The sequence below is a fragment of the Pristiophorus japonicus genome, unplaced genomic scaffold (genome assembly GCF_044704955.1).
Source record: "Pristiophorus japonicus isolate sPriJap1 unplaced genomic scaffold, sPriJap1.hap1 HAP1_SCAFFOLD_251, whole genome shotgun sequence".
Classification (NCBI taxonomy): domain Eukaryota; kingdom Metazoa; phylum Chordata; class Chondrichthyes; family Pristiophoridae; genus Pristiophorus; species Pristiophorus japonicus.
In genome coordinates this window covers 834,047-857,065 of record NW_027252241.1, presented here as the reverse complement: position 1 = coordinate 857,065, position 23,019 = coordinate 834,047, and the positions used below count along the sequence as shown (strand labels likewise).

Genomic DNA, 23,019 nt, shown 5'->3' with positions numbered 1-23,019 from the left:
AGACAGATAGTCTGAGAGAATCCCTTTGGAACAGAACTTGACATCGTGAGAAAGAGACAGATTGAGAGACAGAGACAAACAAAGTAAAAGGGACAGACAGAGTGAATCAGAGAGAGGCAGACTGAGAGAGACAAAGATTCAAATACACAAACACATACACAGCTCTCTAAAGGGAGAGAGAGGCAGAGACTTAGCGACACAGATACATTGCACAATTTCATTTCATTATCTGCTCAGAGTGTCACCGAGTTACAGAAAAATGCAAATGCAACAGATGAAATTCGGGTATCACTGAGCAGGATGGGAAAAAAATCTTTGTTTAATTAAGCAATCAGCAGGAGTGGGATACGAACCCACGAGCGTAAAAACCCATTGGATCACCAGCCCAACGCCTTAACCTCTCGGCCATCCTGGTCCCGTCAGCAATTGGATTATGTCTCTGTGAGAATCTGGGCTTCATCTCCACCCCCACAGCCACACACATGCACATCGGGTTTCAGGGACCATTTCCGATCATTTTTAGCAATATTGACACGGGGGCAACTCTCCTATTCTTTTTGAAGTAATGCTCTGGGACCTCTCACATCCAACGAGTGCGCAGACGGAGCTTCAATTTAACATTTCATCCGAATGTCAACAGCTTCAACAATGCAAAATTCCCCAAGTCCTGCAGTTGAGTGTTCGCAAAGATTATATGCTCAAGTCTCAGGAGTGCGACTTGAACACACAAACTCCTGATTCAGTCGAGAATGCTGCCACTGAACCAAAGCTGAGACAAAAGTTCACAGCCGTATTACTTTCCCCAAGTCTTTTTTTTTAAGTTCCAGGACATACCAAATTCACGGTGATGATTTCCACAGACAGTTGCACATACACAGAGACATATATACAGATAGACAGACACAGAGACACAGTCGATTCAATCTCTCCTCATATGTCAGTCCTGCCATCCCGGGAATCAGTCAGGTAAACCTTTGCTGCACTCCCTCAATAGCAAGAAAGACCTTCCTCAGATTACGAGACCAAAACTGAACACAATATTCCAGGTGAGGTCTCACAAAGGTCCTGTACAACTGCAGTAAGACCTCCCTGCGCCGATACGCAAATCCCCTAGCTATGAAGGCAAACATACCATTTGCCTTCTTCACTGCCTGCTGGAACTGCATGCCAGCTTTCAATGACTGATGTACCATGACACCCAGGTCTCGTTGCAGCTCCCGTTTTCCAAATCTGCTGCCATACAGATAATATTCTGCCTTCGTGTTTTTGCCACTAAAGTGGATAACCTCATATTTATCCACATTATACTGCATCTGCCATGCATTTGCCCTCTCACCTAACCGGTCCAAGTCACCCTGCAGCCTGTTAGCGTCCTCCTCACAGCTCACACCGCCATCCTGTTAGTATCATCTGCAAACTTGAAGATATTATACTCAATTCCTTCATCTAAATCATTAATGTATATTGTAAATAGCTGGGATCCCAGCACTGAGCGCTGTGGCACCCCACTAGTCACTGCCTGCTTTTCTGAAAAGGACCGTTTATCCCGACTCTCTGCTTTCTGTCTGCCAACCAGTTCTCTATCCACGTCAGTACATTACCCCCAATACCATGTGCTTTAACTTTGCACACCAATACGTGAGTGGGACCTTGTTGAAAGCCTTTTGAAAGTCCAAATACACCACATCCACTGGTTGCCCTTGTCCATTATACTAGCTACATCCTCAAATAATTCCAGAAGTTTTGTCGAGCTTGATTTCCCATTCATATATTCATGCAGCTTGGACCGATCCTGTCACTGCTTTCCAAATGCGCTGCTATTTCATCTTTAATAAATTGATTCGTACATTTTCCCCACTACTGATGTCAGGCTAACCGGTCTGTAATTATCCGCTTTCTATCTCCCTCCTTTTTTAAAATGTGGTGTTACATTATTTACCCTTCAGTTCATATGAGCTGATCTAGAGTCGATAGACTGTTCGAAAATGATCATCCGCTATTTCTAGGGCCACTTCCTTAAGTACTTTCCAATGCAGACTATCAGGCCCCGGGGATTTATCGGCCTTCAATCCCATCAATTTCCCGAACACAATTACCTGACTGATAAGGATTTCCTTCAGTTCCTCCTTCTCGCTAGATCCTTGGTGCCCTCGTATTTCTGGAAGGTTATGCGTTTCTTCCTTCGTGAAGACAGAACCAAAGTGATTGTTCAACTCGTCTACAATTGCCTTCTTCCCCATTATAAATTCACCTGAATCTGATTGCAAGGGACCTACGTTTGTCTTCTCTAATCTTTTTGTCTTCACATATCTATCGAACTTTATTATGTTCCCAGCAAGATTCCTCTCATAATCTATGTTCCCCCTCCTAATTAAACCCTTTGTCCTCCCCTGCCGAATTCTAAATTCCTTCCAGTCCTCAGGTTGAAGCTTTTTCTGGCCAATTTATATGCCTCTTCCCTGGATTTAACACTATCCTTAATTTCCTTTGTTAGCCACGGTTGAGCCACATTCCCCATTTTATTTTTACTCCAGACAGGGAAATACAATTGTTGAAGTTCATCCATTTGATCTTTAAATGTTTGCCATGGCCTATCCACCTTCAACCCTTTAAGTATCATTCGCCAGTCTATTCTAGCAAATTCACGCCTCATACCATCGAAGTTATCTTTCCTTAAATTCAGGACCCTAGTCTCTCAATTAACTGTGTCACTCGCCACCTTAATAAAGAATTCTACCTTATTATGGTCACTCTTTCCCAAGGGGCCTCGCACAACAAGATTGCTAATTGGTCCTTTCTCATTACACATCACCCAGTCTAGGATGGCCAGCCCACTAGATGATCCCTCGATATACTGAGTGAGAAAACCATCCCGAATACGCTCGAGGAAATACACCTCCACCATATTGCTACCTGTTTGGTTAGCCCAATCTACATGTAAAGTAAAGTCGCCCTTGATAACAGCTGTATCTTTATGGCACGCATCCCTAATTTCTTGTTTGATGCTGTCCCCAACCTCACTACTACTGTCTGCTGATCTGTACACAACTCCACTTGCGTTTTCTTCCCTTTGGTATTCCGCAGCTCCACCCATTCATATTCCACATCATCCAAGCTAATGTCGTTCCTTACTATTGCCTTAATTTCCTCACTATTGCCCTAATTTCCTCTTTAACCAGCAACGCTACCCTACCACCTTTTCATTTCTGTCTATGCTTCCTGAATGTTGAATTCCCAGCCTTGGTCACCCTGGAGCCATGTCTCCGTGATGTCAATTATTTCATATTCAGTAATTGCTGCTTGTGCAGTTAATTCGTCCAGCTTATTACGAATACTCCTCGCAATGAGGCACAGAGCCTCCAGGCTTGTTATTTTAACACACGTTGACCCTTTAGAATTTTGCTGTAAAGTGGCCCTATTTGATTTTTGCCGTGGGTTTCTCTGCCCTCCACCTTTACTTTTATTCTTTCACTTCTGCGCCCATTCTACTTCCCTCTGTCTCCCGTCGCCCTGCCATATTACTTTAAACCCTCCCCAGAAACACTAGCATGCACTCCCCCTTGAACATTGGTTCTGGTCCTGCCCAGGTGCAGACCGTCCGGTTTCGTTCTGGTCCCACCTCCCGCAGAACCGGTTCCAAAGTCCCAGAACTTGAATCCCTCCCATCTGCACCACACTTCAAGCCACGTATTCATCTGAGATATCCTGCGATTGCTGCTCCGACTAGCAGGTGGCGCTGGTAGCAATTATGAGTTTGCGACCTTTGAAATCCTACTTTTTAATTTAACTCCTAGCTCCCTGAATTCAGCTTGTTGGTCCTCAGACACATTGAGTCAGAGACTCAAACACGTAAAGATATACAGAGCTCTCTAAAGACATAGAGTGAGAGGCACTTCACAATCCCATTTCTTGGTCAGTTGAGAATGTGACAGAGGGTATCACTGAGCAGGATGGGAGAAAATCGGTGTTAAATTCAAGAGTTACCAGGAGTGGGGTTCGAACCCACGTAAATATAAACCCATTGGATCTTAAATGCAACGACTTATACACTCGGCCATTCTGGACTTGTGAACCTTCACATTCTGTCTCTGTGAGAATCTGGGCTTGAGCTCCACCCTCACAGACACACGCATACACACAGGTTTTCAGTGAGCATTTCAGAATATTTATATAAAAGTGACATGGGGGCAACTCAGTACTCTTTATCGAATAATGCTGTCGGAACATTGACATTCACCCGAGAGTGCAGATGGAGCTTCAATTTAACATTTCATCCGAAAGTCAACATCTTCAACAATGCAAAATTCCCCAAGTACTGCACTTGAGTCTCAACCAAGATTATATGCTCAAGTCTCAGGAGTGGGACTTGAAGTCGAAAATGCTGTCGCTGAAGCAAAGCCGATATCAAATGTCACAACCGTATTATTTTCCCCAAATCTTTTTTTAAAGTTCCAGGACATACCAAATTCATGGTGATGATATCCGCAGACAGTTGCGCATACACAGAGACATATACACAGATAGACAGACACAGAGACACACACACAGATAGACAGACACAGAGACACACACGCATACATAACCAAAAATATAGATGCACCAATGGACATACACAGAGTGCCTTAGACATATAGAGGGATAGACAGGCTGAATCACTGTCGCTAATTTAGCTGATTTTTGCGTTTTTCTATCCGTATGTATCGTAAATATTGCAGATTAATGAAAATGAGAATAACATGTCAGTGTTGAAAGGTGTGGGACGTTATTCCATCCAACTCAGGATCCGTTTTGCAGGGACCTGGTTAAAGTCTGAAATTGAATGAAAAATGCTGGAATCCGTAGTCGGCAGGATTCGAACCTGCGCGGGTAAACTCCAATGGATATCTAGTCCATCGCCTTAACCACTCGGCCACGATTACTGCGTCTGTGTGTTTTTAAATGTTACTAAGATATAACTCAATCATCCATCTCTCTGCATCAGAACACCACAGAGTCCTGAAAAAGTCTCCGTTTCCTAAAAATCTGGAAGAGCCAATATCGTCTTGCTGTATTTTTACTCTTCTATGTTGCTCTGGAACTTTTAATATGAATCTATACCGAATAACAGAAGTACAATTCTACATTTAGAAAATGCTTCCTCCCGCATGACAGGTGGGGATACTCACGACTATACTAACGAGGTACTGACGGGTGTAGATTTTGAGACAGCAGGAATCGAGCTGTGAAAAGAACTAGACACCATGAGAAAGAGACAGACACATTGAGAGACAGATACAAAAACAGGAACAGGGAGAGACAGACAGCGAGCTAGAGAAATAGAGAGAGAGCAAGTGTGAGACTGAGAGGGATAGGCAGACTGAGTGAAACAAAGACTCAAACACACACATACACAGATATGTGTGTGTGTGTGCTCCATAAAGAGAGGGAGGCAAAGAGTACAGGAAAGCCAGAGACAAAGACAAAGACATGGAAAAAGGGAGCGTCAAAGAGAGGGAGAGAGAGATAGTGAGAGGTGAGAGCGAGAGACAGAGATAAAAACAGAAAATGATGGAAATACTCAACAGGTTAGAGACAGGATCGAACAGAGACAGGCAAAGAGAAACAGACAGGCAGAGACATAGACAGACAGTAATGATGGGAAAGAGAGAGACAGTCAGACGGAGAGACTGAGATAATCCCTTTGGATCAGAACTGGACACTGTGAGAAAGACACGGACAGATTGAGAGATCGAGACAAACAGAAAAACAGGGAAAGACAGAGTGAGTCAGAGAGAGGCAGCGTGAGGGACACAAAGACTCAAACACGCAAACACATGCACAGATCTCTAAAGAGACAGAGGTAGAGAGTGAGGCAGAGACTGAGAGACACAGATACATTTCACGATTCCATTTCTTTATCGGTTCAGAATGTCATAGAGTTACAGTAAAATGCAGATTCAACAGATTCTTACTGCAGTTGTACAGGGCCTTGGTGAGGCCTCACATGGAATATTGTGTTCAGTTTTGGTCTCATAATCTGAGGAAGGACGTTCTTGCTATTGAGGGAGTGCAGCGAAGGTTCACCAGACTGATTCCCGGGATGGCCGGACTATCATATGAGGAGAGACTGGATCAACTGGATTTTTATATATTGGAGTTGAGAAGGATGAGAGGGGATTTCATAGAAACATAAGGATTCTGGCGGGACGGGACAGGTTAGATGCGGGTAGCTTGTTCCCGATTTTGGGGAAGTCCAGAACCAGGGGACACAGCCTTAGGACAGCCATGTCTCCGTGGTGCCAATTATATCATATTCATTAATTGGTGCCTGTGCAGTTAATTCGTCCACCTTATTACGAATATTCCTCACATGGAGGCACAGAGCCTTCAGGCTTGTCTTTTTAACACACTTTGTCCCTTTAGACTTTTGCTGTAATGTGGCCCTTTTGAAAGGAATGACAAGGGTGTATGCGGTTACAGGAGGATGTGAGGGGAAACAAACATAATACGAGGGGAAGAGTGCATCCGCGATGGACCAGTATGAGATCAAAAAGAATGGAAATATAAGGGGAATATCTTTATTCATGTGCCGGAGAGAAGGGAGTCTAACTATATGCCCTCACCCAGTGGGAGACGGGAGCAAGGATAGCTGCGGGTTTGACAATACTACGGAAGGATGTGTCATGGGAATAAACCCTGCCCGAACCGAACCCACACATTACACCTATCATGGGCGAGGAGAATATTGTGTGGTAACTAGCCTGGGAACTTACGTTACTCCAAGACTGTCGGTGGCAGTGGGAAGAGCAAACATGACATGCCAGGAAGACAATGACATGAAATATAAGTGATGAGATTAAGCAAGGCATGGATGTTTACATGGAAGAGCAAGCACAATCAATTCACCTGTTACTTGAAGATTTAACTGAGCTCAAGAAATAACATTAAAATATATTAAGAGCTGAAGGAGAAAGCTGAAGAACTGGACAGTGAAATAAAGGATAACCTGAAAAACCCGCCTTGGTACTTGAGATTATACATCCCTGGATAAGGATCCTTTCCCATACCCTAGTGGCAGTAAAGATAGTAATAGCCTTGAGTTGGTTGGTGATGTTATGTAACAAGTGCAAAGACAGGCGAGGCTTACCCGAGTAAAGTTACAAGATAGGGATTCGAATTATATCCCATGTGTTAGTCCTAGTGCAGCTGATAGTGGTGTTGATGCTCCTGGGAGACTGCACAGGCAGATACAAGAGATGCAGGAAGAAGAGGTTGGCCAAGGCCCGTAACCAAGAACGCAGAAAGCCTTTGCTAGATCCAAAGAGGGTTAATCAAACAAAACAAAACGGCATGAACACCTGATCTGAGTCGTGAGTGTCCCAATCCTATCGCCTGATCAACGAAACCGAGGCGGGGGACAGAGGAATCAGGTTAGGATAAGGCAGGGAAAGGAAGATTGTTGTTCATGGTGGGATACTTTTAAGGTCTGGTCACCTGAAGCCTACGCAGTCCTCAAATTGATGTGGCATTTAATTGAGATAATAATGGTACTGGAAGGGACATGTATCGTGATCCAACTATATCTGATGTGTCAGATCAGAGAGATATACAACCACGTGGTTCTAGCCGAACATCAAACAGCCTTGTTAATTATGTAATGTAGGCATGATAGGGAGGCGAATGGTTTTGTAACGCGTTAGGGAAACAACCAAGACCCCCGAGCTTATGCACTGTATGTACAAAAAGAAATATAAATGGCGTGCCAATATCCCAGGGGAATGGTCAGGGGTAGTGTGTAAAGACTCCGCAAAAGATGGAACTACGAGCGATCCCAGGAATATGGACTTGATATCACCATTTCCAGCAGATGGCTCAGAACATATATGTGGTCAGCTGATTATTTAGAAATAATCAGGGATCAACAGGAGGGACTGAAAGGGCAGATTACAAATTGAAATTACAATTAATAATAACAATTGCGATGTTTTAAAATGGAGTTAAGAGGTTTTTAAAATGGATCCCACAGCCTGTTTTCAGACTGTGGGAACCATGTGTGGGATGCCTTCCACAGAGGAGCAGATGTTCCAATTCATAGACCAAAGGCCTTGGGAGCTGGGCACAGACACAGATAACATAGAATTTGAATTGTATAGCAAGATAAGAGTTAATTAAAAAGAATCATAACAACATGTATTTGGAATTGCCAATTAAGGCATATAGAAGCCAGATTGGAGGAAGCGCTGTTCCAATCATGTATTAATCAATCAGCATGTATTAATTCGAACTTACGTATTTACGTAATGCTATAATCTGAAACTGTATAAAGTAATATGTCTCTGGCTCTATCTTCGAGCATTCCTTCAAGGATAGCTTCCCTGCCGGCTTGTATTAATAAAACCTGCATTTACTTTAAGGCTAACAGAATCCTAGTGGTGGGTTAAGTTAACCCTAACAACGTTAGCGAGATCGGGAGAGGTGGAGGGGCTCGAAGAGGTTAGAGAGAGAGGGAGGGGTGTAGGGCTGGAGGAGGTTACAAAGATAGGGAGAGGTGTAGGGGCTCAAGGAGGTTAGAGAGATAGGGAGGGGTGTAGGGCTGGAGGATGTTACAGAGATAGGGACGGGTGTAGGGTCTGGAGGAGGTTACAGAGATAGGTAGGGTTGTAGGGACTGGAGGAGGTTACAGAGATAGGGAGGTAGTAGGGGCTGGAGGAGGTTACAGAGATAGGGAGGGGTGTCGGGACTGGAGAAGGTTACAGAGAGAGGGAAAGTTGTAGGGGCTGGAGGAGGTTACAGAGATAGGGAGGGGTGTCGGGACTGGAGAAGGTTACAGAGAGAGGGAAAGTTGTAGGGGCTGGAGGAGGTTACAGAGATAGGGAGGGGCGGGGCCATCGAGGGGTTTGAACAGGAAGCTGAGAATTTTAAAATCAGCGCCTCACTGGGGCTGAGGAGGGGGGAGAAGTGCAAGAACACAACCCCCTCACTACCTACCCTGCACTAACCCCCATCATCTGTTACATCACCTGGAGTTCCAGCGACACTCCTCCCCCTCTCTCTTGGTGTTTATCTACTCACTGCCTCACTCAAAACTTATCTCCCATTGACAGTCCATGTGAGTGCCCTCGTTGTCCCAGAATTGCTCCCCGTGGACACCGACTGACCTTTCCCGTGCCTCCGCCACCCTCCTCCTGTTCCGTGACGGCCGTCAAATTCAAGTTGTGTTCCAGTCAGCAAGCAAAAGATCGGGGCGGGGGGGAGGGGAGGGTTCATATAAATTAAAACACGTGGTGGGCCGGAGGAAGAGGCTTGCGGGACCGTGTTCGGCCCGCGGGCCGTATGTTTGACACCCCTGATCTATACTGTCAAACCCTGTAAGAATTTTTATGTTTTAAAATGAGATCACCTCTCATTCTTCTAACCTGTACAGAATATAGGCCTAGTCTACTCAATCTCTCCTCACAGGACAATCCCTCCATCCCAGGTATCAGTCTGGCGAACCTTCGTTGCCATCCTCAATGGTAAGTACATCCTTCCTTAGGTAAGCAATCATAACTGTACACAATACTCCAGGTGTCGTCTCAGCAGGGTCCTATATAATTGCAGTAAGATGTCTCGGAGCAAGTTATTATTTAAATGGAGAAAGATTGCAATGTGCCGCAAAACAGCAGGCCCTGGGGTTACTTGTGCATGAAACACTAAAGGATAGTATGCAGGTACAGCAAGTGATCAGGAAGGCCAATTGTTTTTTGACCTTTTTTGCAAAGGGGATGGAGTATAAAAGCGGGGAAGTCTTGCTGCAGCTATAGAAGGTTTTGGTGAGGCCACACCTGGAATACTGAATGCAGTTTTGGTTTCCATATTTAGGAAAGAATATAATTGCTTTGGAGGCAGTTCAGAGAAGGTTCACTAGGTTGATATAAGGGATCAGCAGGTTGAATTATGAGGAAAGGTTGAGTAGTTTTGGCCTCTACTCATTGGAATTCAGAAGAATGAGAGGTGATCTTATCGAAACGTATAAGATGGGGGGAGACTGGAACTAGAGGGCATGATCTTAGAAGAAGGGGCTGCCCATTTAAAACAGATGAGGAGGAATTTCTTCTCTCAGACGGTTGTAAACCTGTCGAACTCGCTGCCTCAGAGAACTGTGGAAGCTGGGATATTGAATAAACTTGAGACAGAAATAGTTTTTTAAATGATAAGGGGGTAAGGGGTTATGGAGTGCTCGCGGGTAAGTGGAGCTGAGTTATGATCAGATCAGCCATGATCTCATTGAATGGCGGAGCAGGCTCGAGGGGCCGTATGGCCTACTCCAGTTCCTATTTCTTATGTTCCTGTTCTTATGTTTACTATTATCCTCAACTCCTCTTGTAATAAAGGCCGACATACCATTTGTTTTCTTAATTGCTTGCTGTGCCTGCATGTTAACTTTCAGTGATTCGTGTACAAGGACACCAAGGTCCCTCTGAACACCAACATTTCCCAATCTCTCACCATTTCAAGTAGCTGTTTCCAGTCCACTTTGGCTAAACCACATCTCAGTTCAGTAAAATTGGCTTTCCCCCAATTGAGAACTTTTATTCCTGGTCTATCTTTGTCCTTTTCCATAACTACCCTAAATCTAAGAGAATTACGATCAATAGCACCAATGCTCTCCCACTGATACCCCTTCCACCTGCCCAGCTTCAATCCCTAATACAAAGTCCAGAACTTCCCCCTCTCTTGCTGGGCTTGCTACATACTGGCTAAAAGGTTCAGCTAGTTGCTGACCCCTCTGCGAAGGGAAATAGGTCCTTCCTATCCACTCTATCTAGGTCCCTCATAATTTTCTACACCTCATTAACGTCTGCCCTCAGCCTCCTCTGTTCCAAAGAAAACAAACTGTTAAGAGGATTGGTGGGCTGGAGAAGGTTACAGAGATAGGGATGGGTGAGAACCTGGAGAGATTTGAACACGAGAATGTGTATTTTAAAGGTTGATGCCACCAGTCATCTCGCCCAGCACAGAATGTAAATCACTACCAACAGGAAGGATGTTACTTTTACTACTGCAAATGCATAATGAGAGGAAATCAATCTCTTTCCCTTTAACTAACAGCGACATGAAAAGAGGGAATGAATGACCTTTAAATACCTGGTACACTTGGAACTGAAGTGTCTGAAACTCATAATAGGAACTCATAAATGGAAATAAAATACTGACAGATGTTAAACTGTTTTGTTGACAAAGGAAATCTCAATTTAACTTTTAAAGATAAATTGTTTAACAGATGTTGAAACATACTCACCCGATGGGCCGACTCAGGATCCACCCCTCAAGCACCGTGATTTGTTGCAGAACACGCTGCACCCTCTGCCCTCCGGCCTCTGACATCTCTTCCTGTTGGTTCCCAGGGCAATCAATCACCACTCGCCAACATTACGCTGCCAGATTAAGTTGTGGGGTTCGGAGGAAGAAATAAAATGAGGCCGTGAATCAGAGTTAAGAAATAAAATTAGAAAAGCATGATTAAATGAACAAGGAGAGACAATATAAACGAAAGGGTACAATCCTAAAGGGGATGCATGAACAGTGAGACCTGCGGGTATATGTGGACAAATCGGTGAAGGTGGCAGGACAGGTTGGGAAAGCAGTTAAAAAAGCTTGCAGGATCCTGGGCATCACAGAGTACAAAAGCAAGGAGGTTATGATGATCCTTTGTAAAACACTGGTTCGGTCTCAACTGGATCATTGTGTCCAATTCTGGGCACCGCAGATTCGGATGTGATGGCCTTAGAGAGGGTGCAGAAAAGATTGACAAGAATGATTCACGAGAATAGGGACTTCAGTTCCGTGGATTGACTGGAGAAGCTGGGGTTGTTCTCCTTGGAGCAGAGAAGGTTGCGAGGAGAATTGATCGAGGTGTTCAAAATCATGAGGGGTCTGGACAGAGTAGATTGAGAGATACTGTTCCCATTGGTGGAGGGGTCGAGAACCAGAGGAGACGGATTTAAAGTGGATGAGAAGAAGAACCAAAGACAATGGAAGAAAAATCTATTTTATGCAGTGAGTCGTTAGGATCTGGAATGCACCGCCTGAAAGGGTGGTGGAGGCAGACTCAATCACAGCTTTAAAAAGGGAATTGGATAAGTATCTGAAAGAAAACATTTGCAGGACCGGTGGGAAAGGGCGGGGCAGTGAGACTAGTTGGGAGCCCGCAAGGGCTCGACGAGCCGAATGGCCTTTCGTGCTGTAACCATTCTTTGATTGTGTGAGCAGAACTACTCTGTTCCCTGACTCAATCTAAAGCCTTCCTGATTGTGAACAACTCTGTTAAACCTGTCTACCTCAGCCTTAAATATATTCAATGACCCAGCCTCCACAGCTCTCGGGGCAGAGAATTCCACAGATTACAACCCTCTGAGAGAAGAAATTCCTCCTCATCTTAGTTTTAAATGGTCTGAGGAGAAAAGCTGCATTTGTAAATGGAACAGGATTTACTGGGATTGCTTTGGGCACTGAACCATGTTCATTCTGGCTGCTCTTGTTTGTTTCCGATTATCTTAATAACCCCTATATATGGGCTGGAGATTAATATCTTGTATAAATGTTGAACAAATTATCTTCGTTTCAAAAACAGTGTGTCGACTTTTTGATTGCTCCATGATCAGAGGAGACTAATTGATGTTCTGTTACCGACTGTTCCATTTTAGTGCTTTTTCTGAATCTAACTTACATCACTTCTCACCTAGTTCACCTTCTATTATATCAAACCCCAAACTTGTTCCGTTTGAGTACACGAGTTGTCGTTGTAATAGACTGAACTGCAGTTTAAACTCAGCTGAAATCCTTTGAACCGCCCCTTTATTGAACTGTCTTGCATAAGATTTGAAATCCGTAACTTTCTGTAACCTGGTTTTTCAACCGATTGAATTTTAAAATGCATCCACACATTTTGCACGTGATAGCCTGTGAAATATTCTGATATTTGTAATTGTCATTGCCACAAACTCAGCTCTCTAGCCACCGACTCAATCCCTCTCCCCAACTTGTGTCTGTGCCTGAACCGGACTGTTTGCAACCTTGGTGCCATACTTAACCCTGAAGTATGTTTTTGACCACATATCCACAGCATAATTATGAATACATATTTCCACCTCTGTAACATCGCCGTTGCCTCAGCTCATCCGCTGCTGACCCGCCATCCCTGCCTTTGTTACTTCTGGACTTGACTATTCCAACGCATTCCTGCCACATTCTCACCTGCATAAACTTGAGTTGATCCAAAATTCGGTTGCCCATGCCCTAACTCTCACCAAGTCCAGCTCACCCATCAGCCCTGTGCTCGCTGAACTATATTGGCTTCTCGTTCAGCAACGCCTTGCTTTCAAAATTCTAATACATTTTCAAAACTCTCCATGGCCTCGCCCCTCCCTAGCTCTGTAAACTGCTCCAGCCCCAACCAGCACCACACCGCCCCCCCCCGCCCACCCATGAGATATCTGTCTTCCTGAGCATTCCTGATTATAATTGTTCAACCATTGATGGCTTTGGTGGCTGTGCCTTCTGTTGCCAAGGCCCCAAGTTCTGGAAAACCCAGCCTAAACATTTCTGTCTAACCCGTGCTGTACCTGCCCTGGCAGTTCTTGATTGGATAGTGTAGAGCAAGCTTTTCTCTCCATCTACTCCGTGTTGCATCTTTCCACGGAGTGTTTGATAGGAGAGTGTAGGGTGAGCTTTACTCAGTATCTAAACCGTGTTGTTCCTCCCCTGGGTGTGTTTGATGGATAGTGTTGGGGGAGCTTTACATTGTAAGTAACCCGTGCTATAGCTGCGCTGGGAGTGTTTGATGGGGCAGTGTTGCAAGAGTTGTACTCTCTATCTAATTCATGACGTAACTGCGATGCGAGTATTTGATGGATCAGTCCATGGGGAGCTTTACTCTCTGACTAACCCCTGCTGTGTGAGTGTTTGATGGGACAGTGTAGAGGGAGATTAACTCTGTATCTAACCAATGTTGTACATACCCTGGGAGTGTTTGGGACAGGCAAGAGGGAGATCTAACCTTCAATAAACAAAGCTGTATCTGCCTGGGAATGTCTGGTGAGACATTATAGAGGGAGTTTTACTCTGCATCTAACCTGTGTTATCATCATCATCATCATAGGCAGTCCCTCAGAATCGATGAAGACTTGCTTCCACACCTGAAGTGAGTTAATTGGGGCTGAACAGTCTAATACGAGAGCCACAGACTCTGTCGCAGGTGGGACAGATAGTTGTTGAAGGAAGGGGTGGGTGGGACCGATTTGCAGCACGCTCTTTCCTCTGCTTGCACTTGTTTTCTGCATGCTCTTGGCGATTAAACTCCCGGATACACTTCCTTCACTTAGGGTGGTCTTTGGCCAGGGACTCCCTGGCCAGGGATATCAGTGGTGATCTCACACTTTATCAGGGAGGCTTTGAGGGTGTCCTTGTAACGTATCCGCTGCCCACCTTTGGCTCATTTTCCGTGAAGAAGTTCCGCATCGACCACTTGCTTTGGGAGTCTCGTGTCTGGCATGCGAACTATGTGGTCTGCGTAGCGGAGCTAATCGAGTGTGGTCAGTGCTTCAATGTTGGGGACGTTAGCTTGGTCTAGGACGCTGATGTTGGTGTGCCTGTACTGCCAGGTGATTTGTAGGATTTTGCAGGGACATTGTTGGTGATATATCTCCAGCGAGAAAAAGTGTCTACTGTACATTGTCCATGCCTCTGAGACATACAGGAGGGCGGGTATTACGATAGCCCTGTAGACCATGAGCTTGGTTGTACCTGCCCAGGGAATGGTTAATGAGACAGTGAAGAGGAAACTTTACTCTGTCTCCAACTCACGCTGTATCTGTTCTGGGAGTGTTTGATAAGAACATAAGAACATAAGAATTAGGAACAGGAGTAGACCATCTAGCCCCTCGAGCCTGCTCCGCCATTCAACAAGATCATGGCTGATCTGGCCGTGGACTCAGCTCCACTTACCCGCCCGCTCCCCATAACTCTTAATTCCCTCATTGGTTAAAAATCTATCTATCTGTGATTTGAATACATTCAATGAGCTAGCCTCAACTGCTTCCTTGGGCAAAGACTTCCACAGATTCACAAACCTCTGTGAGAAACAATTCCTTCTCAACTCGGTTTTAAATTGGCTCCCCGGTATTTTGAGGCTGTGCCCCCTAGTTCTCGTCTCCCCGACCAGTGGAACAACCTCTCTGCCTCTATCTTGTCTATCCCTTTCATGATTTTAAATGTTTATATAAGATCATCCCTCATCCTTCTGAACTCCAACGAGTAAAGACCGAGTCTACTCAATCTATCATCATAAGGTAAACCCCTCATCTCTGGAATCAGCCGAGTGAATCGTCTCTGTACCCCCTCCAAAGCTAGTATATCCTTCCTTAAGTAAGGTGACCAAAACTGCACGCTGTACTCCTGGTACGGCCTCACCAATACTCGATACAGTTGCAGCATGACCTCCCTGCTTTTGTACTCCATCCCTCTCGCAATGAAGGCCAACATTCCATTCGCCTTCCTGATTACCTGCTGCACCTGCAAACTAACTTTTTGGGGATTCATGCACATGGACCCCCAGGTCTCTTTGCACCGTAGCATGTTGTAATTTCTCCCCATTCAAATAATATTCCCTTTTACTGTTTTTTTTCCCAAGATGGATGACCTCACATTTTCCGACATTGTATTCCATCTGCCAAACCTTAGTCCATTCGCTAAACCTATCTAAATCTCTTTGCAGCCTCTCTGTGTCGTCTACACAACCCGCTTTCCCACTAATCTTTGTGTCATCTGCAAATTTTGTTACACTACACTCTGTCCACTCTTCCAGGCCATCTATGTATATTGTAAACAGTTGTGATCCCAGCACCGATCCATGTGGCACACCACTAACCACCGATTTCCAACCCGAAAAGGACCCATTTATCCCGACTCTCTGCTTTCTGTTCGCCAGCCAATTCTTGATCCATGCGAATACATTTCCTCTGACTCCGTGTACCTCTATCTTCTGCAGTCACCTTTTGTGTGGCACCTTATCCTTTTGGAAATCTAAATATACCACATCCATCGGTACACCTCTATCCACCATGCCCGTTATATCCCCAAATAATTATAGAAGATTAGTTAAACATGATTTCCCCTTCATGAATCCATGTTGCATCTGCTTGATTGCACTATTCCTGTCTAGATGTCCCGCTATTTCTTCCTTAATGATAGCTTCAAGCATTTTCCCCACTACAGATGTTAAATTAACCGGCCTATAGTTACCTGCCTTTTCTCTGCCCCCTTTCTTAAACAGAGGCGTTACATTTGCTGCTTTCCAATCCGCTGGTACCTCCCCAGAGCCCAGAGAATTTTGGTAGATTATAACGAATACACCTGCTGTAACTTCCGCCATCTCTTTTAATATCCTGGGATGCATTTCATCAGGACCAGGGGACTTGTCTATCTTGAGTCCCATTAGCCTGTCCAGCACTACCCTCTTAGTGATAGAGATTATCTCAAGGTCCTCCCTTCCCACATTCCCGTGACCAGCAATTTTTGGCATGGTTTTTGTGTCTTCCACTGTGAAAACCGAAGCAAAATAATTGTTTCAGGTCTCAGCCATTTCCACATTTCCCATTATTAAATCCCCTTCTCATCTTCGAATGGACCAACATTTACTTTAGTCACTCTTTTCCGTTTTATATATCGGTAAAAGCTTTTACTATCCGTTTATATGTTTTGTGCAAGTTTACTTTCGTAATCTATCTTTCCTTTATTTATTGCTTTCTTAGTCATTCTTTGCTGTCGTTTAAACTGTTCCCAATCTTCTAGTTTCCCACTAACCTTGGCCACCTTATAAGCATTGGTTTTTAATTTGATACTCTCCTTTATTTCCTTGGTTATCCATGGCTGGTTATCCCTTCTCTTTCCGCCCTTCTTTTTCACTGGAATATAATTTTGCTGAGCACTATGAAATAGCTCCTTAAAAGTCCTCCACTGATCCTCAATTGTGCCACTCAGCTGTGTTTCCAGTCTACTTTGAGGCACCGAGCTTTCATGCTTTCCTTTTTATTACAGTGGGACAGTGTAGAGGGAGCTTTACTCTGTATCTCACCCGTGCTGCACCTGTACCGCGAATATCCGCTGGAACAGAATAGAGGGATATTTTCTCTAGATCTAACAGATCTGTATCGGCCCTGGAATGGCTGAGACAAGTTAGAGGGAGATGTAGTCTGTGTCGAACCTGTGCTGTACTTGCACTGGAAACGTTTGGTGTAACAGTATAGAGTGAGTTTTATTCTATATTTAACCTGTTCAGTTCAGAAAAAGTAATGTGATTGAGTACTGTAGACGTGAGTAATTGTGACCTGTCTCTTTATTCTAACTTCAGAGTGCACGTACAACATGGAAGGTCTGCTTATATACAGTGCTCCCAAGGGACGCTGGGATCCCTTGGGACTCCAACAGATACGGCCTATTGTGGTGGTAGAATTCTGGTTACATAAATTGCACACATAACATCACTCCCTCCCAAAGTCAATCGTATACTTATTTGCAAGCTGAGATGATCTGGGGCTTTTCGCTCCTGAGTCGATCGTCTCAGTACAAATACAGGTGCAGGTGAGTTGGTTGGTTCTTCGCTGGACTGCTGCGCAGATGACCTTGCTGGGCTGCTGGGGATGATGAGTTCAGCTTCGTGGTCTACCATGATGTTGGCTGCCACTTGTGTGTGCGTCGGAGGGTCGAAGTTGGTTGCTTGTGGCTGTCTGTGAATCGCAGTTTGGTTTGGTCCAAATGCTTTCTGCAAGTTATTCCATTTGCGAGTTTGACCTGAAACACCCTCCTCCCTTCTTTGTCTATGACAGTGCCAGCAAGCTATTTGGGACCATGTCCATAGTTGAGTACAAATACAGGGTCATTGACTTCAATATTGCGTTACAAATTTGTGCGATCACGGTACATGCTTTATTGATGCCGCCTGCCCTCGACTTGATCATGGAGATCAGGGTGAACGAGTGAAAGCCTTGTTTTGAGCACCCTTTTCAGGAGCAGCTCAGCTGGGGAACCCCGGTGAAAGAATGGTGTCTGGTGCAGTGGCTGAGCAGGACTCGGGACAGGTGGGTCTGCAGGGATTCTTTTGACAGGTGTTTCAAGCTTTGTTTGATGGTTTGGACTGCACGTTCTGTCTGGTCATTGGATGCGGGCTTGAACGGGGCAGTTGTGATGTGCTTGATCCCATTGTGTGTCATGAATTCCTTGGATTCAGCGCTGGTGAAGCACGACCCGTTGTCGCTGACAAGGACATCAGGCTGGCCGTGCGTGGCTCGTAGGTTTTCGAGGGTGGCAGTGGACGTGCTTACAGACATTAGTACACACTCAATCCAGTTGGAATAAAAATCCACAAGAACGAAGAACATTTTGCCTAGAAATGGGCCAGCAAAGTCAGCGTGGATCCTAGACCACGGTTTGGAGGGCCATGACCACAAACTTGGGTGCCCTGGGTGCATTGCTCAGTTACGAGCAAGTGATGCATTGGCACATGCAAGACTCCAAATCTGAGTCGATATCGGGCCACCTGTATGGACATTTCGTCTTTACGCTGCTGGAACAGCTTGATCTCTTCATGCATCTCCGCTGGGATGCTGGACCAGCTCCCATGGAGGATACAGTTTTTACAAGGGACAGTAAAGGACCCTGGCTGGTCCAGGTTCTCATCTGGCGGCCGTAACGGGTGACTTTTCATTTTCAAATGCATCCTTCACCAAGAGCAATTCTGCAGGCTGTGCCATTTCCACCCCGGTGGTGGGAAAAGTAGCCGACTGAAGGCATCAGTGCAGTTCTCTGTGCCTGGCCAGTGATGAATTACATACTTATATGCATACAGCGTGAGCACCCATCTTTCGATGCGAGCAGAAGCATTGGTTTTAATACCTTTGCTCTCTGTGAATAGCGATATGAGCGGCTTATGTTGAGTTTCTAAATCGAACTAAAGCCCAAACAGATACTGCTGTATTTTTTCATCCCGTAAACGTATGCCAGAGCTTCTTTTTCAATCATGCTGTCGGTTCTTTCGGCCTTGGACAAACACCTGGACGCATAGGCGACCGGTTGCAATGTTCCCAATTCGTTTGCTTATTGTAACATACGCCCGACCCCATACAAAGATGCATCGCAAGCTAGCACTAAACGTTTACATGGATCATACAGGACAAGCAGTTTGTTGGAACATAACAGATTTCGGGCTTTCTCAAAAGCAGTCTCTTTTGATCTCCCCCATGCCTAATAATCTCCCTTGTGCAGCCATATATGTAGAGGTTCTAGCAAGGTGCTCAACCCGAGTAGGAAATTACCAAAATAATTGAGGAGCCCAGGAACGACCGCAGCTCCGTCACGTTCTGTGGTCTCGGTGCGTTCTTGATGGCCTCTGTCTTGGCGTCAGTGCGCCTGGTGCCATCTGCCACGATTCTTCTGCCTAAGAACTCGACATTTGGCGCCCGGAAAGCACACTTCGAGCGTGTCAACCTGAGTCCCACATGATCTAGCCGATTTGGAACCTCTTCCACGTTCTGCATGTGCTCGATGGTGTCCCGACCTGTGACCAGTATATCATCCTGGAAAACCACGATGTGCAGCACCGACTTTAGCAGACTCTCCATGTCCCTTTGAAAAATAGCCGCGATCGATCGAATTCCAAACGGGCATCTAATGTCGATGAACAGACCTTTGTGCGTGTTGATGCAGGTGAGGCCTTTTTAATATTCCGCCAGCTCCTGCGTCATGTAGGCCGAGGTCAGGTCAAACTTGGTAAATATCTTTCCTCCTGCCAGTGTCGCAAATAGATTGTCTGCCTTGGGTTGCTGGTACTGGTCCTGCAGCGAAAAATGCTTAATAGTTAATTTATAGTCCCGCATATGCTGACCGTGACATCACCCTTGAAAACCAGAACAATCTGACTATCCCACTCGTTGAACTCCACCAGTGCGATGATGTCCTCTCATTGCAGCCTGTCTAACTCGATCTCCACTTTCTCTCGCATCATATATGTCACTGCCCGTGCCTTGTGATGGATGGGTCATGTACCGGGAATCAAATGGATCTGCACTTTCGCCCTCAAGAAACTTCCGATCCCTGGCTCAAACAATGATGGAAACTTGCTCAGAACCTGGGCACATGAGACGTCATCGATGGATGAAAGCGCTCGGATGTCATCCCAGTTCCAGCGTAATTTTCTCAGCCAGCTTCTGCCGAACAGTGTGGGGCCATATCCTGACACGATCCTTAGTGGTAGTTCGTGTACTGTTCCATCATAAGAGACTTTTAATAAGCTGTGCTGTCAATTATAGGGATCAGCTCTTTCGTGCACGTTTTCAGCTTGGTGTGAATGGGGCTCAGCTTGGGCCTGTCGAAGGCCGTTTTCTCATGATGGACTGACTCGCACCCATGTCCAATTCTATGGATACAGAATTCCGTTCAGTTCAACATTTAACATGATCGGTGGACATTTCGTGGTGAAGGTGTGTACCCCATACACATCTGCCTCCTCGGGTTGAGTCTCTAGTTCAGTTTGATCCACCATGGATCGGTCTTCCACTGCAATGTGGTGCTTTGCAGTGTTTGCAGCTCATCTGCACATTCGCTGGAGGTGTCCCATTGTTCCACAGCCTTTGCACGCATAGTGTTTGAAGCTGCATTGATGGGCTCGATGATCACCTCTGCAGTGCCAACAAGCTGTTAACTGCATCGCATTAACGCTTGATGGCAGACTCTGAGTCATCTGAGATCATGCAGCTGCAGGCGTGTACATTCTGCCATATGCATTCCTGCCTGAAAACGATGTTACTTTGTGTACAGTACTTGCCGAAACATCTGATTGCTGCGAAATTTGTTTGGTGTTATCGCTGGTGGACATAAATGCCTCGGCTATCATTATGGCTTTGCTTAGGTGCAGTGTTTCAACAGTCAATAGATTGCGAAGGATATCCTCATGGCCAATGCCAAACACAAAAAAATCTCTTAGCATTTACTCCAGGCATCCATCAAATTCGCAATGTCCTGCAAGGTGCCTTATTTCACCGACGTAGCTCGCCACTTCCTGGCCTTCAGACCGTTGACATGTGTAAAATCGATACCTTGCCATCAGAATGCTCTCCTTCGGATTTAGGTGCTCCTGGACCAGCGTACACAGTTCTTCATGCGATTTGGTTGTTGGTTTCACTGGAGCAAGAAAATTCTTCATGAGATCATAGGTTGTTGCCCCGCAGAGAGTGAGGAGGATCACCCTTTGTTTGGCTGCATTCACATTCCCTGCCAGTTGGTCATGAAGTATTAGTCGAGTCGCTGCATGAAGACATCCCAATCGTCCCCTCCAGGATACCAACAGTTCTCTGCATTTTTGCATGATGTTTCATTATCTCGTCGCCAATTGTTATGTCCAGAATAAAGTAATGTGATTGAGTACTGTAGACATGAGGATGTGTGATCTTGGTCTCTTTTTTTCTAACTCCAGAGTGCACGTACAGCATGGGGGGCCTGCTTATATACAATGCTCCCAAGCGATGCTGGGATCCCTTGGGACTCCAACAGAAATGCCCTCTGATGGCGGTAGATTGTTGGTTTCATCAGGTTGCATACATAACATAACCCATGTTGTACTTGCCCTGGGAATGTCTGATGGGACAGTGTAGAGGGAGCTTTAATCTGTATCTACTCCATGTTCGTTGTACTCCGTAGAGGACGAAATCCACATTGTGACTCCAGGAGGAGCTCCTCAGCCACAGGGGAAGACGGTTGAGGAGGATTCTAGCGATGACTTTCCCAGTGGCTGGTAACAGGGAGACTTATCTGTAATTGCCACAGTCGGACTTGTCTCCTTTGTTAAAGATGGTCACGATTACTGCATCTCTGAGATCTCCAGGCCTGCTCTCCTCCTTCCAGATGAGAGAGATGAGGTCACGCATTCATGCCAATATTGCCTCTCCACCATACTTTAGTGCCTCAGTGGGGATTCCATCTGCTCCCATTGCCTTGTTGTTCTTGAGCTGGCGGATGGCCTTTTCTATCTCATGCAGGGCTGAGGTTTTGCTGAGATGTTGGCGGGTAGCATGCTGCTGGATGGAGTCGAGGACACTCGAATCAGAGGCAGAGTCTTGGTTCAGGACATCTTCGAAGTGCTCCTTCCAGCGAGTCCTGACGGCCTCAGTGTCCTTGATGAGTGTTTCCTCATTCTTGGCCAGCAGTGGAGTGGTGCCTTGGGTGCTTGGGCCATAGGTGGCCTTGACTGCGATGAAGAATCCTCGCACATCATGGCTGTCGGCCAGCTGCTGAGCCTCCTTTAATTTCTCCACCCACCATCTATGCTTTAGGTCACAGGTTTTTTTCTTGGACCTCGGCCTTAAGCCGTCTGTAATGCTGATTTGCTGCTCCCGAGTTGGGTTGTAGTTTTAGGTTCAGAAATACCCTGTGCTTGTGATTAATTAGCTCTTGCATCTCCTGGTCATTCTCATCAAACCAGTCCTGGTGTTTCCTCGATCAGGCTAACATCCCCATCATCGAAGCACTGACCACACTCGACCAGCTGCATTGGGTGGGCCACATTGTTCACAACTATTTTAAGTAGAACAATAATCAGGTTCCCCCTGATTAAAGGGTGGAGGGGGGTCACACTCCATAAACTTTCATTAAAGTGCCCCCTTGTTTTTTGGGGGGGAACCAAAAACACAAATTAACAATTCAACATAAAGGTAACTTTTGTCAAATCAAATCAAATGAATTAAAATTACAATTCTGTTCCCTCTGGAATGATGCACTCCAGTCTCTCTGGTGCTCACCTCTCATGGAAGGCCACGAGTCTACCGGTGGACACTGCATGCTCAATCTCCAGGGATACCCTGGCTCGACACATTGTTCACATGCCTGACACAAGATTCCCAAAGCAAGGCTCTACTCGGAACTCCTACATGGCAAGCGAGCCTACAGTAGGCAGAGGAAACCTTTCAACGACACCCTCAAAGACTCCTTGATAAAATTCAACAACCCCCTGAT

General features: G+C 45.5%; 1 protein-coding gene and 1 non-coding gene across 2 annotated transcripts in view; both read right to left on the bottom strand.

The window, feature by feature from the left end:
* Positions 1-23,019, bottom strand: part of LOC139247009 (probable G-protein coupled receptor 139) — a 63,640-nt gene that overhangs the window by 23,737 nt on the left and 16,884 nt on the right. The gene's annotated exons all lie outside the window — the stretch shown is intronic.
* On the bottom strand, positions 4,838-4,919 carry trnas-aga (transfer RNA serine (anticodon AGA)). The gene has a single exon. It is a non-coding gene; the product is annotated as a tRNA-Ser (tRNA).